Below are 12,397 nucleotides of genomic sequence, written 5' to 3' on the forward strand. Positions count from 1 at the left end.
TTGTATACATATTTACATATAACGAAACAAACAATAAAAATTTGTGGTTTAACTTCGTAACGGTTTGCGTCAGTATGTACAAAAACCTTATAAAAAAAACTAGAAATATTGATGACTAAAATTTGGTATTGTATATTTTTTCTTTATCGATTTGAAAAAATTTTGCGGATTTTTTTGCACTATTTAAAAATTTTGAACCATTGAGAAAAAAAAAGTGGGAAATTCACAAAATGTAAATGACGATAGTGACTTATCATGAATAATAATATGTTGAGTAGAAGATTAAAAAAAAACGGCCATTATAATGCATTATTAGTATTTATATTAATTTCTTTGTATGAACACATTATGACGTTTTTGATTTTATTTGTTTTAAGTGTTTTACAAAAGGCTCGTCATCTCATTTGCTCTGCAGTTCGGAATGACTGTTATAAAATAGTGATTTAATTAACGCACAAAAATATTGGCCCTACACCCACCTTAAAGTATACCAATCGGCTTAGAATTTTTAAGTCGAATATGCCATGTTCGTCTGTCTGTCTATGTAAACTTTGTAATCTAAGTATAGGTCACATTTTTTAAGATAATTCAATGAAATTCGGTATGCTTAACGCCCAAGGAAGACCATAGTTGATTTTGTTTGAAATTAGTCCATTATTTCGCCTAACACCCATACAATCGGACCCTCCGATTTAGCCTTTTTAGCCCTTAGTACGTATCTCGAATGAAAGTGGCACAATTAAGGTTTAAGGATTTTCACGGTCAGGAGACAGCGATCTAGCTATCTAGCGATCGATCGAGCTACGATCTAGCGAGCCATCAGCGAGCGAGCTAGCTAGCGAGGAGCGAGCAGCGAGAGAGCGAGAGAGCGAGCGAGCGAGCGAGCGAGCGGAGCAGCGAGCGAGCGGCGAGCGAGCGAGCGAGCGAGAGCGAGCGAGCGAGCGAGCGAGCGAGAGACGAGCGAGCGAGCGAGCGAGCGAGCGACAAGCGAGCGAGGAGCGAGCGAGCGAGCGAGCGAGGAGCGAGAGAGCGAGCGAGCGAGCGAGCGAGAGCGAAGCGAGCAGCGAGCGAGCAGCGAGCGAGAGAGCTAGGAGCGAGCGAGAGAGCGAGCGAGCGAGCGAGCTAGCGAGCGAACAAGCGATCTATCGATCATCTATCTATCAGGCTATCTATCTATCTATCTATCTATCTATCTATCTAACAATCTATCTATCTAACAATCTTTCTATCTATCGATCTATGACAAGGCTTTTAAATTATACATCACTTTCTTTTAAAATATATTCCAGTATGACAGAAGTTTTCCTTAGAAACTTTTAAGATGCGTGCAGCAAATATTTTCAGAATCGTTAATCTCATCAGGTAAAACTTTTCCAAAACGCACACGTGTTTTTTATCTTTAAAATACATTTTCAGTAAATTTAACTATTTTAGAAAATTATATTTCCCAGTATTAATTAAACTTCATTATAAAATACCAATCAATGTCTTATCAATAATTTTGTTTCCGAAAACTCGAAATTGGTAAAAACCCTTTATTATATGTATTTTAGAATAATTTTAATAAAAATTGTGTAACAAATAGAAATAAAATAAAAAATTACAATTTTAACAATGTATTTTTCTTGAAACAGTGGGATAAAATTGGAAAATCACAAATATTGGTAAAACCATTTTAATTTCTTAAAAATTTTAAAAATTTGAATTTGAATAACCCAGGCTAGGTGATGCTACTTTAGACGTAATTGAAAACAAAACTTAAAACGTGTAACCTGCCTGCAGTTCGGCATGTTGGAAGTATCATAATTTCCTAAAATGTTTAAAATATGTCATATTAATTGTGACAAAATTAAAAATATAAAATTTCTAAGATTTTAATAATGATCTATTCATTTTAGATCTTGTTTGTTTTTAAAATTTGTATAACTATTTTAATCTGAACTTTAAACACTGTATAGTACACATTTTAGAAGAACAAAATATTTTACTACAAATCCCAACTTGTGAAATATTACACATGATAATAAAAAGTACAGAATGGATTATGGAGAGGCTATACATCATAAAGTCATCAAAAACATCATCATCGACAATGGCATCACACTTGTTATCAGGAGAATGAGTATTAGAAAATTAAAAACAAAAACTTTACTCACTTATATAAAAAAATACAAACTAATTCAATGCTAATCAATGGATTGATCTTTTAATACTCTTGCTAAATTAATACGAGTTTGTGTAGAGAGTATGATATATAAACAAGGAGAAGTATTATGGATTAAAGACGACCTTAGAGTACTCTACGCCATTGTTAATAAGAGTAATAAGAATATTTCATCAGTTTTAGGAGTTTTGAAAAATGTTGAACACAGTTTGACAGAATCGATTGAAATTTGTTTTGCAAGATCATAAAGGTTTGACAAGATTTTGACAACATTGCTAGTTTGACATCTGCTATGAAATCATATCCCAAAATGGACTACAAAATATTAAAAATAAAAGATGAATTTTGAGAAAAACTCAATATTATTTCATAAATATTAATTAAGTTGACAAACCACATAACGAATTAAACATACCTTCCCATCCTAGACAGGAGAGAGAGTAAAAATCAATATTTAAACCAACACATATGAACAATAAATAAGTTTAGTAGCGGCTTAAAGTATTCTTAAACTTGTCGCATCATTCATTCTTAAATAGTTTTTTAAACAGTGAAGACGTGCGTCTTGACAAATCGTTCGATTGTTTGAGATTCGTTGTAACGGGTTTCTATTTTATAAAATATTTTCGCAAAACAAGTTTACTACCTAAAAAAAAGTAATAAATTAATAAATTTTGCCCAAAAGAAAGGTACTAACTATACCTATTAGTTATACAAACTAAAATATGGTGTAAATTAAATGCTTTAAATCGTTTTACAAACTTTTAATTTTTGCATAATTATCATAATATCATAATAATTTTAAAATAAATATTTTCGTTTTTTTTATGTAATCGATAATTTAAATATTATTTACATTTAATTTTGTTGGTAAAAAAAAAACGTAAAAAGATTTTTAAAAAATTGTATAAAAAAGAAAGTGTATTTTAATTTAATAAATATTTATTTAACAGTCTAATTTTGTGATTGAAAGAAACAGATCTAAGTAAAATAAATACTCATTTTTTGGTAAAAGGTTATCTCATTACAATAAATTTGGTGTTAAATAATTAGGTCTTGAAAAAAAATTATCAAGGATTTTTAATTACACTTAAAATTTTCCAATAATAAAAGTAATTAACATAAAGTAATGTATAATTAAAGAATGTTGTTATTAGAAAATAAAATTAAAAACAATTTAATAAAATCGAAAATAAATTTGTGATATTCGTGAAATAATAAAATCTGAAATATAAAATATGTGTAAACCTTCATTCTTCTAAAATATTGTATTAGATTGTTAATTTAAGATTACACAAACCGATAAAACTTGAAAAAAGTAGAAACCCTGAGATCAAGATTCTTTTTTAAAGGATTGAGACGCTTTGAATCCTCAGATTTTCTCCATCACATCTGAGATTTGAGATATCGTGTCCAGAATTTTGAAAAAAAAAATTTTTTCCTTTTTTGTGACGTTATGACAACCCGTAAGACAACTTTATCAAATGCTGTATGCCAACATCTGAAAGTCCATTCTGTCAACTTAAAAATAGAAGCTTAACATCATTCGAGATATCTGTCACTAAAGCTTGAAAACTCATGGTTTTCAGTATATTCATGGTATTTATACTCTACATTACCAATATAGCACACCTTCCTGAAGATTGTTTCAATCCATTCAAAATCACTTTCTAAATCGATTTAACGATGTCTGTCCACTCGCCAATTTTCAACGAATGATATCTCAGCAATTACAGCAGATTTTAAAGAAATGTACGAAATGTTGATATCTCGAAGAAGAAGAAGATACATATGTCAAATGTACAGCCTTTATTTTAAAGCTGACAGAATGAACTTTAATATATTTTATAAATAAAGTTGTCTTGGCGCAGCTATAAAGTCTTAGAAAGGCGTTTTTCCAAACTTTACGACACGATATCTCGATCTTATTCTCTTATAATATGTTATGAACGTTAAAGTAATTTTTGAAAGGAACCTTATGTTGGGGCTAGATTTCAATGTGGATCGATTTTGCCCATTTTCATAAGTATATTTGGAGAAAATGACAGAATATCGTGTTCTCGACAGACGTACGGATATGACTAGATCGGCTTTGAATTTAGTAAGGAAAAACCTTATACAGCCTTTAAAGTAAAATCTAATAGGAGGTATGTCCGTTTTTGAGATTCCAAATTAACTACTTCTGAAGTCATGCTCAAGTAGTAAGAAGTAATTTGAAAGAAGTCAAATATAGTATTATAGTATCGTGAATTCCTGACATGATTAGTGATATTATGTCCAAAGCTCCGATGCTACTTAATAAAGGGTCCAAAGATAGTGGCCTACGAGTGAATCCAAGCATGACAGTACTGGAACTTGTCGCGGTTAAAGAACTATGAAATTTCCTTATCAAAAAATGCTAGTATCTAGGAATATTTCCAGATTCCAAGTAATTAGGGTTACTTAATATCCAACACAAAGTCAAGAAGGCAACGGTCGCCTACGAAACCTGACGTAAGATGTTTGGGATGAAATGGGGACTTAGTTCTAACATATGTAGTTAAATGGATGTACACAACTATAGTACATCTCATTCTTATATAGGGATATCTTGTATGATGGACTTCAACTAATAGGAAGTTTATTGTAGACCAAACTATTCGAAGTTCAGAGATCAGAATGCATTGGAATAATAGGTGTTTTAAGAACTAGTCCTTTAGAAGTTCTGAAAACTTGTATCCTACCTATAAATCTTCATAACTCATCAGAAAGTTGGAGACCAAGAACATATGGATATGCTAAGGTGTTAACGCTTCTGTTCCTTCTAGGAACGAGAGGTATAGGGGTAACCTACCGAGCGAATATACCACCAGAATCATTACAAAAACTGTAGTGTTTTCCGACGGAGATATCTGCAATAATGTCAGCCTGTAGGGTACTATAAGAGATCAATATTTGTGGAAACATAGACATTTTTGTCGATAGCCAAGCGGCACTCCTTCCACTAGACTCTCTCTAAACTCTTATACTACCACTTCCCTTTTAGTCAGACAATGCAAGAAATATCTGCTTGTCTGTCATTCACCTTGATTGGGTCTCTGCGCCAAGGGAAAATATATCCAACTCCGTTAAGTTTTATCAAAAGCAGTATTCTCAGATTCATTCTTAAAAAGGCAAAAAATAGGCACATATAGAGGGATCAGGTTATTGTGGACTTTTCTCAATGATAAACGTAGAAGACACCATATAACCCGAAATAAGCGGTATATATCGTGCTATCAATATAAGACGACGTGGGCCCTTTATACAGTAGCAGTTGCGAAGACAGGAAAAAGGAAGAGACGAACCCTCATTTCTCTGCGAATGCCCGCTCTAGCCTTTAAGAGTAACAATTTCATTTTTGGCAGTCACTTCATATCCAACCTAGGTGAGATATCTGGGTCCAAACTAAATAACCTCCTGAGATTTCTCAAGTCTAACGGCTGAATCTATAACTATACAGATCTACATCTGACGAGGAGTCCTATCAAAACGGAGTCCATTCGACTCTTGATTGAATCATAATCTATAAAAAGGAACTTTCTTGTTCTTCAAATTAAACTTTTTAAATTTTCCACAATATGGAACCAAAACACTAGATTGAATTAGAATCTGTAAGTAGGTTTTGGTATTTTTAAACAACTTTTAGAATTGTCCATTAAAAACAAGAACTGAAAATTTCCGAAGGGGGATCTTTTCGGTTGATACTTTACGACTTCATTTAAACTTACTTATATACGGTCATAGAGAGTTTTCATAATGACGTAAATGTACTTTCTATTAATAGTACTTCTCTAAAAAAAAAATAAAAAATTTTGTTTATATAATTTTGATTAAGAAAGCGAATTTCTTTTATACAAATTTCTGGAATCTGTTTAATAAGAAATATTTTGTTAATGCTACAGAAATCAACATTTGTAGACGTAATCTACCACTGGAATTGAATCCAGCAATAAAAAAAACTCAAAAAATATCAAAAAAGATTAAAAAAGATTAAAAGCTTTACAACTACAGAAGCACGTAATTTTTGACATAATATTTTTCTTAAGAATTTCTAAGAAATTTTACGATTAACTTTATAGCAAAATCTCGAGCCGAAAAAACTCATAAATTAAACTTTATTACAAAATTATATAAATTTAAAAGCTTTTTTTAAGACATACGTGCTTTAAACAATTAATATTAATATAAATTAGTGAGTATATGGCAAATAAATTATAAACATAAAAAATTATATAATTTTTAATGTTTAGAAGTTAGATCTATTAAGTCAGCAAACTATTAACCACACTTTACTATAGAAAGAATATTTTTATAGAAAACATTTAAAGCAGAATTTCACTTATTAATAAAACCTAAAACTTTTTACAGATCATGAAACTTTTCTATATCTCTTTGAGCTTATTAATAGCTTTAAGCTGCATGCCATGTGCAAAATCCATGAAGATAAAGATTAAGCCTTCTTATGGTTTTCAACCAGTACCCAGACAGAATAATGCCGAAGTACCCTATCAATGGAATGTACTAGACTATAGTTTTCCCAGCAATCAGGCCAAACAAGAAGCTGAGTCTAGTGGAAATCTAATACCCAGTAATGCTATACCCATAGATGTACAACCACATTATCATAGTAAGTTGTTAGTGGATTTTTATTATTTAAATTTAATTTTGAAATGTTTTTCATTTTTAGATAAAATCTTTTGAGAACCTTTGTTACCATACCTAAATTTCAAGATGGCATTCCTTACACATTAGCCACAGTTTCGGATAAGAAGGGACCTAATGGTCCTTTATTGGAACCGTATCCTAATTATGAATCTCATAATAATAGAAATGGGAAAAACTGTGATGCTATTACATCCGCTTTTCGTGTGGCGGTAAGTTAAAGTTATCTCCGAGTTCCCCGTCAAGTGTACGCACGGGAACTGAATATCGTTTTTTGGATTTAATTTTAAATTAAACTTTTTCGTTTAGGTCACCGAATGCAATCAAATGTGGGTAATTGATTCGGGTATGGTTGGTGCCGATGTTCAATGTGCTCCACAGTTACTATTATTCGATTTAAATACCGATCAGCTGATACATCGTTATCGTTTCAACTCTAGTCTCTATATATCCGGAGCCTCATTGTTTGTTACCCCCATAGTGGATGTAAAAGATCCTCCACCAAGAGGTAGTTGCAGACGTGCCATGGTCTATGTAGCCGATGTCAATTATCATGTTTAGTAGTCTATGATTATATGCAAAATACCGCCTGGCGTATTGAGAATATGTTTATGTATCCGATCCAAATTATGGTTATCATACGGTCGCTGGTGAAAGTTCGTTTTAATGGATGGTATTATTGGCATGGCAGCCGATAAACAAAATTTATATTTCCATCCCATGGCTAGTGTAACAGAGTATGCTATACCTTAAGAATTTTGGATAATGGTACTCTATTCGAACACGATATGGAAAATATGCATGAGACATTCAGACCTTTGGGTAAACGCAGTAGTGAATGCGTTGCCTCGGCTGTGGATAGCAATGGGAATATGTATTGTGTCACCTTTAATCCCATCGAGTTGATAGTGTGGAATGTTAATACTCCCTATGATAGTATTAATATAAAAAAGTTACCCATTAGTTCGGAAGAATTGCAATTTGTTAGTGGCATGAAAGTGGTGAGAAATCATCAGGGTAATGAAGAATTATGGATGTTGTCTAATAGATTCCAGGTATTATTGCTTATTTTTGTTTAATAATATTTGAATTATAATTTAAAAATTTCTTAATTTCTAGAAAATGGCTGCTGGCACCCAAAATTTAATGAAGTTAATTTCCGCATTGTAGTTCTGCCTCTGGTGGTTGTTAACCCCCTTACACCCAATCAGGATTTACACAATAAACTCGTTTTCAAAAGTTGAGCCTTATTTATAATTTCATAAGTTCATTTTAATTCTAGTATAAGTTATAAATTTCAAGAATTTTATATAAACTAAACTGCATCTGAATGTTGTTAGTAGTACTTTCGTATATTTATTGTAGTTACTTAGCAAAATAAATATTTAAATTGTAAAATATGTTTTTATAAGAAACACGTTTGATAAGGTAAATATTTAAGTCTGAAGAATTGAAAAGAAATTTGCAAGTGCAAAAACAAAAATTTTTAAGAATTATTTGAACAGACTTTAACAATCTTGACATAGGTGTACCAGCTTATAACAATAGATTAATTTGTGGTAATAAAAAGTATGCTAATTCGCGTGAATCAACCGATACCGTTACAATATTAAAAGGGATGCACCTAGTATTTATAAATAATTTTAAATTTGTTTTAACGAAGTTGCAGACGATTTTATCGATTTAAAGGGAAAATATGGGTGATTAGGAAATATGTTTGTTTTTCTATAGTCTATAGTCTAGTCTATTGTCTAGTCTATTGTCTAGTCTATAGTCTAGTCTATAGTCTAGTCTATAGTCTAGTCTATAGTCTAGTCTATAGTCTAGTCTATAGTCTAGTCTATTGTCTAGTCTATAGTATAGTCTAGTCTATAGTCTAGTCTAGTCTATAGTCTATAGTCTAGTCTAGTCTATAGTCTAGTCTATAGTCTAGTCTATAGTCTAGTCTATAGTCTAGTCTATAGTCTAGTCTATAGTCTAGTCTATAGTCTAGTCTATAGTCTAGTCTATAGTCTAGTCTATAGTCTAGTCTATAGTCTAGTCTATAGTCTAGTCTATAGTCTAGTCTATAGTCTAGTCTATAGTCTAGTCTATAGTCTAGTCTATAGTCTAGTCTATAGTCTAGTCTATAGTCTAGTCTATAGTCTAGTCTATAGTCTAGTCTATAGTCTAGTCTATAGTCTAGTCTATAGTCTAGTCTATAGTCTAGTCTATAGTCTAGTCTATAGTCTAGTCTATAGTCTAGTCTATAGTCTAGTCTATAGTCTAGTCTATAGTCTAGTCTATAGTCTAGTCTATAGTCTAGTCTATAGTCTAGTCTATAGTCGAGTCATAGTAGTCTAGTCTATAGTCTAGTCTATAGCTAGTCTATAGGTCTAGTATAGTCTAGTCTATAGTCTAGTTCTATAGTCTAGTCTATAGTCTAGTCTTAGTCGATTCTATGTCTAGTCTATAGTCTAGTCTATAGTCTAGTCTATAGTCTAGTCTATAGTCTAGTCTATAGTCTAGTCTATAGTCTAGTCTATAGTCTAGTCTATATCTAGTCTATAGTCTAGTCTATAGTCTAGTCTATAGCTAGTCTAAGTCTAGCTATAGTCAGTCTATAGTCTAGTCTATAGTCTAGTCTATAGTCTAGTCTATAGGTCTATAGTCTAGTCTATAGTCTAGTCTATAGTCTAGTCTATAGTCTAGTCTATAGTCTAGTCTTAGTCTAGTCTATAGTCTAGTCTATAGTCTAGTCTATAGTTCTAGTCTATAGTCGATCTATAGTCTAGTCTATAGTCCTAGTCTAGTAGTCTAGTCTATAGTCTAGTCTATAGTCTAGTCTATAGTCTAGTCTATAGTCTAGTCTATAGTCTAGTCTAGTCTAGTCTATAGTCTAGTCTATAGTCTAGTCTATAGTCTAGTCTATAGTCTAGTCTATAGTCTAGTCTATAGTCTAGTCTATAGTCTAGTCTATAGTCTAGTCTAGTCTATAGTCTAGTCTATAGTCTAGTCTATAGTCTAGTCTATAGTCTAGTCTATAGTCTAGTCTATAGTCTAGTCTATAGTCTAGTCTATAGTCTAGTCTATAGTCTAGTCTATAGTCTAGTCTATAGTCTAGTCTATAGTCTAGTCTATAGTCTAGTCTATAGTCTAGTCTATAGTCTAGTCTATAGTCTAGTCTATAGTCTAGTCTATAGTCTAGTCTATAGTCTAGTCTATAGTCTAGTCTATAGTCTAGTCTATAGTCTAGTCTATAGTCTAGTCTATAGTCTAGTCTATAGTCTAGTCTATAGTCTAGTCTATAGTCTAGTCTATAGTCTAGTCTATAGTCTAGTCTATAGTCTAGTCTATAGTCTAGTCTATAGTCTAGTCTATAGTCTAGTCTATAGTCTAGTCTATAGTCTAGTCTATAGTCTAGTCTATAGTCTAGTCTATAGTCTAGTCTATAGTCTAGTCTATAGTCTAGTCTATAGTCTAGTCTATAGTCTAGTCTATAGTCTAGTCTATAGTCTAGTCTATAGTCTAGTCTATAGTCTAGTCTATAGTCTAGTCTATAGTCTAGTCTATAGTCTAGTCTATAGTCTAGTCTATAGTCTAGTCTATAGTCTAGTCTATAGTCTAGTCTATAGTCTAGTCTATAGTCTAGTCTATAGTCTAGTCTATAGTCTAGTCTATAGTCTAGTCTATAGTCTAGTCTATAGTCTAGTCTATAGTCTAGTCTATAGTCTAGTCTATAGTCTAGTCTATAGTCTAGTCTATAGTCTAGTCTATAGTCTAGTCTATAGTCTAGTCTATAGTCTAGTCTATAGTCTAGTCTATAGTCTAGTCTATAGTCTAGTCTATAGTCTAGTCTATAGTCTAGTCTATAGTCTAGTCTATAGTCTAGTCTATAGTCTAGTCTAGTCTAGTCTAGTCTATAGTCTAGTCTATAGTCTAGTCTATAGTCTAGTCTATAGTCTAGTCTATAGTCTAGTCTATAGTCTAGTCTATAGTCTAGTCTATAGTCTAGTCTATAGTCTAGTCTATAGTCTAGTCTATAGTCTAGTCTATAGTCTAGTCTATAGTCTAGTCTATAGTCTAGTCTATAGTCTAGTCTATAGTCTAGTCTATAGTCTAGTCTATAGTCTAGTCTATAGTCTAGTCTATAGTCTAGTCTATAGTCTAGTCTATAGTCTAGTCTATAGTCTAGTCTATAGTCTAGTCTATAGTCTAGTCTATAGTCTAGTCTATAGTCTAGTCTATAGTCTAGTCTATAGTCTAGTCTATAGTCTAGTCTATAGTCTAGTCTATAGTCTAGTCTATAGTCTAGTCTATAGTCTAGTCTAGTCTAGTCTAGTCTATAGTCTAGTCTAGTCTATAGTCTAGTCTAGTCTATAGTCTAGTCTAGTCTATAGTCTAGTCTAGTCTATAGTCTAGTCTAGTCTATAGTCTAGTCTATAGTCTAGTCTAGTCTAGTCTATAGTCTAGTCTATAGTCTAGTCTATAGTCTAGTCTATAGTCTAGTCTATAGTCTAGTCTATAGTGTAGTCTATAGTCTAGTCTATAGTCTAGTCTATAGTCTAGTCTATAGTCTAGTCTATAGTCTAGTCTATAGTGTAGTCTATAGTCTAGTCTATAGTCTAGTCTATAGTCTAGTCTATAGTCTAGTCTATAGTCTAGTCTATAGTCTAGTCTATAGTCTAGTCTATAGTCTAGTCTATAGTCTAGTCTATAGTCTAATCTATAGTCCAGACTATAGTCTAGTCTATCGTCTAGTCTATAGTCCAGACTATAGTCTAGTCTATAGTCTAGTCTATAGTCTAGTCATAGTCTAGTTATAGTCTAGTCTATAGTCTAGTCCAGTCTATAGTCTAGTCTATAATCTAGTTTATAGTCTAGTCAATAGTCTAGTCTATAGTCCAGTCTATAGTCTAGTCTATAGTCTAATCTATAGTCCTAATCTATAGTCTAGTCTATGGTCTAGTCTATAGCCTAATCTATAGTGTAATCTATAGCCTAGTCTATAGTCTAATCTATGGCCTAGTCTATAGTCTAGTCTACAGTCTAGATTTTAATAAAAAATATGGTTGAAAATATTTATTATTTCAATATTTAATAAACATAACCTTGTTCTAATTATTATTTGTTTTAAAAAATGTTTAAATAAAAAAAATTGAACTAAATATTTAAAAACTACTTAAAAAAAAACAACTGTGCAAACTATTAGTTTACATGAACAAAATCATATTTACTTAAAAAATATTCAAAATTTCAAACTTTTTCCAATTTTTTCACAAAATATAAATGCAAAAGGTGGTCGAACCTCTTAGAACATTTTCATAAATGAAGACGTCATTGAGGGTTAGGTACCGCATACGAAACTTCGAGTTTGAAATTCGAAAGTATTTTATTTTGATACTAATTACGACGTATCCCCCTAAGGTTATAATTTGTTTATTTGCAGCCAAAAAATTATATATTTGTTTTAATTCATATCATTTTTCACTTTTTAGCACAATAAATTAAAAGTGTTTATTTTAAAAACAAATAAATAAAACGTTGAAATGTTTCCTTTCTGCTAAATCG

At 31.7% G+C, this 12,397-nt stretch overlaps 1 pseudogene; it reads left to right on the forward strand.

Moving 5' to 3' along the window:
• The first annotated feature begins 6,876 nt into the window (after positions 1-6,876).
• LOC119615579 lies at positions 6,877-8,245 on the forward strand (annotated as a pseudogene).
• The last annotated feature ends 4,152 nt before the right edge of the window (positions 8,246-12,397 follow it).

Source organism: Lucilia sericata, unplaced genomic scaffold (assembly GCF_015586225.1).
Source record: "Lucilia sericata isolate MDLA Ls3-8-SP2 unplaced genomic scaffold, ASM1558622v1 Contig005951F_arrow, whole genome shotgun sequence".
Lineage (NCBI taxonomy): Eukaryota > Metazoa > Arthropoda > Insecta > Diptera > Calliphoridae > Lucilia > Lucilia sericata.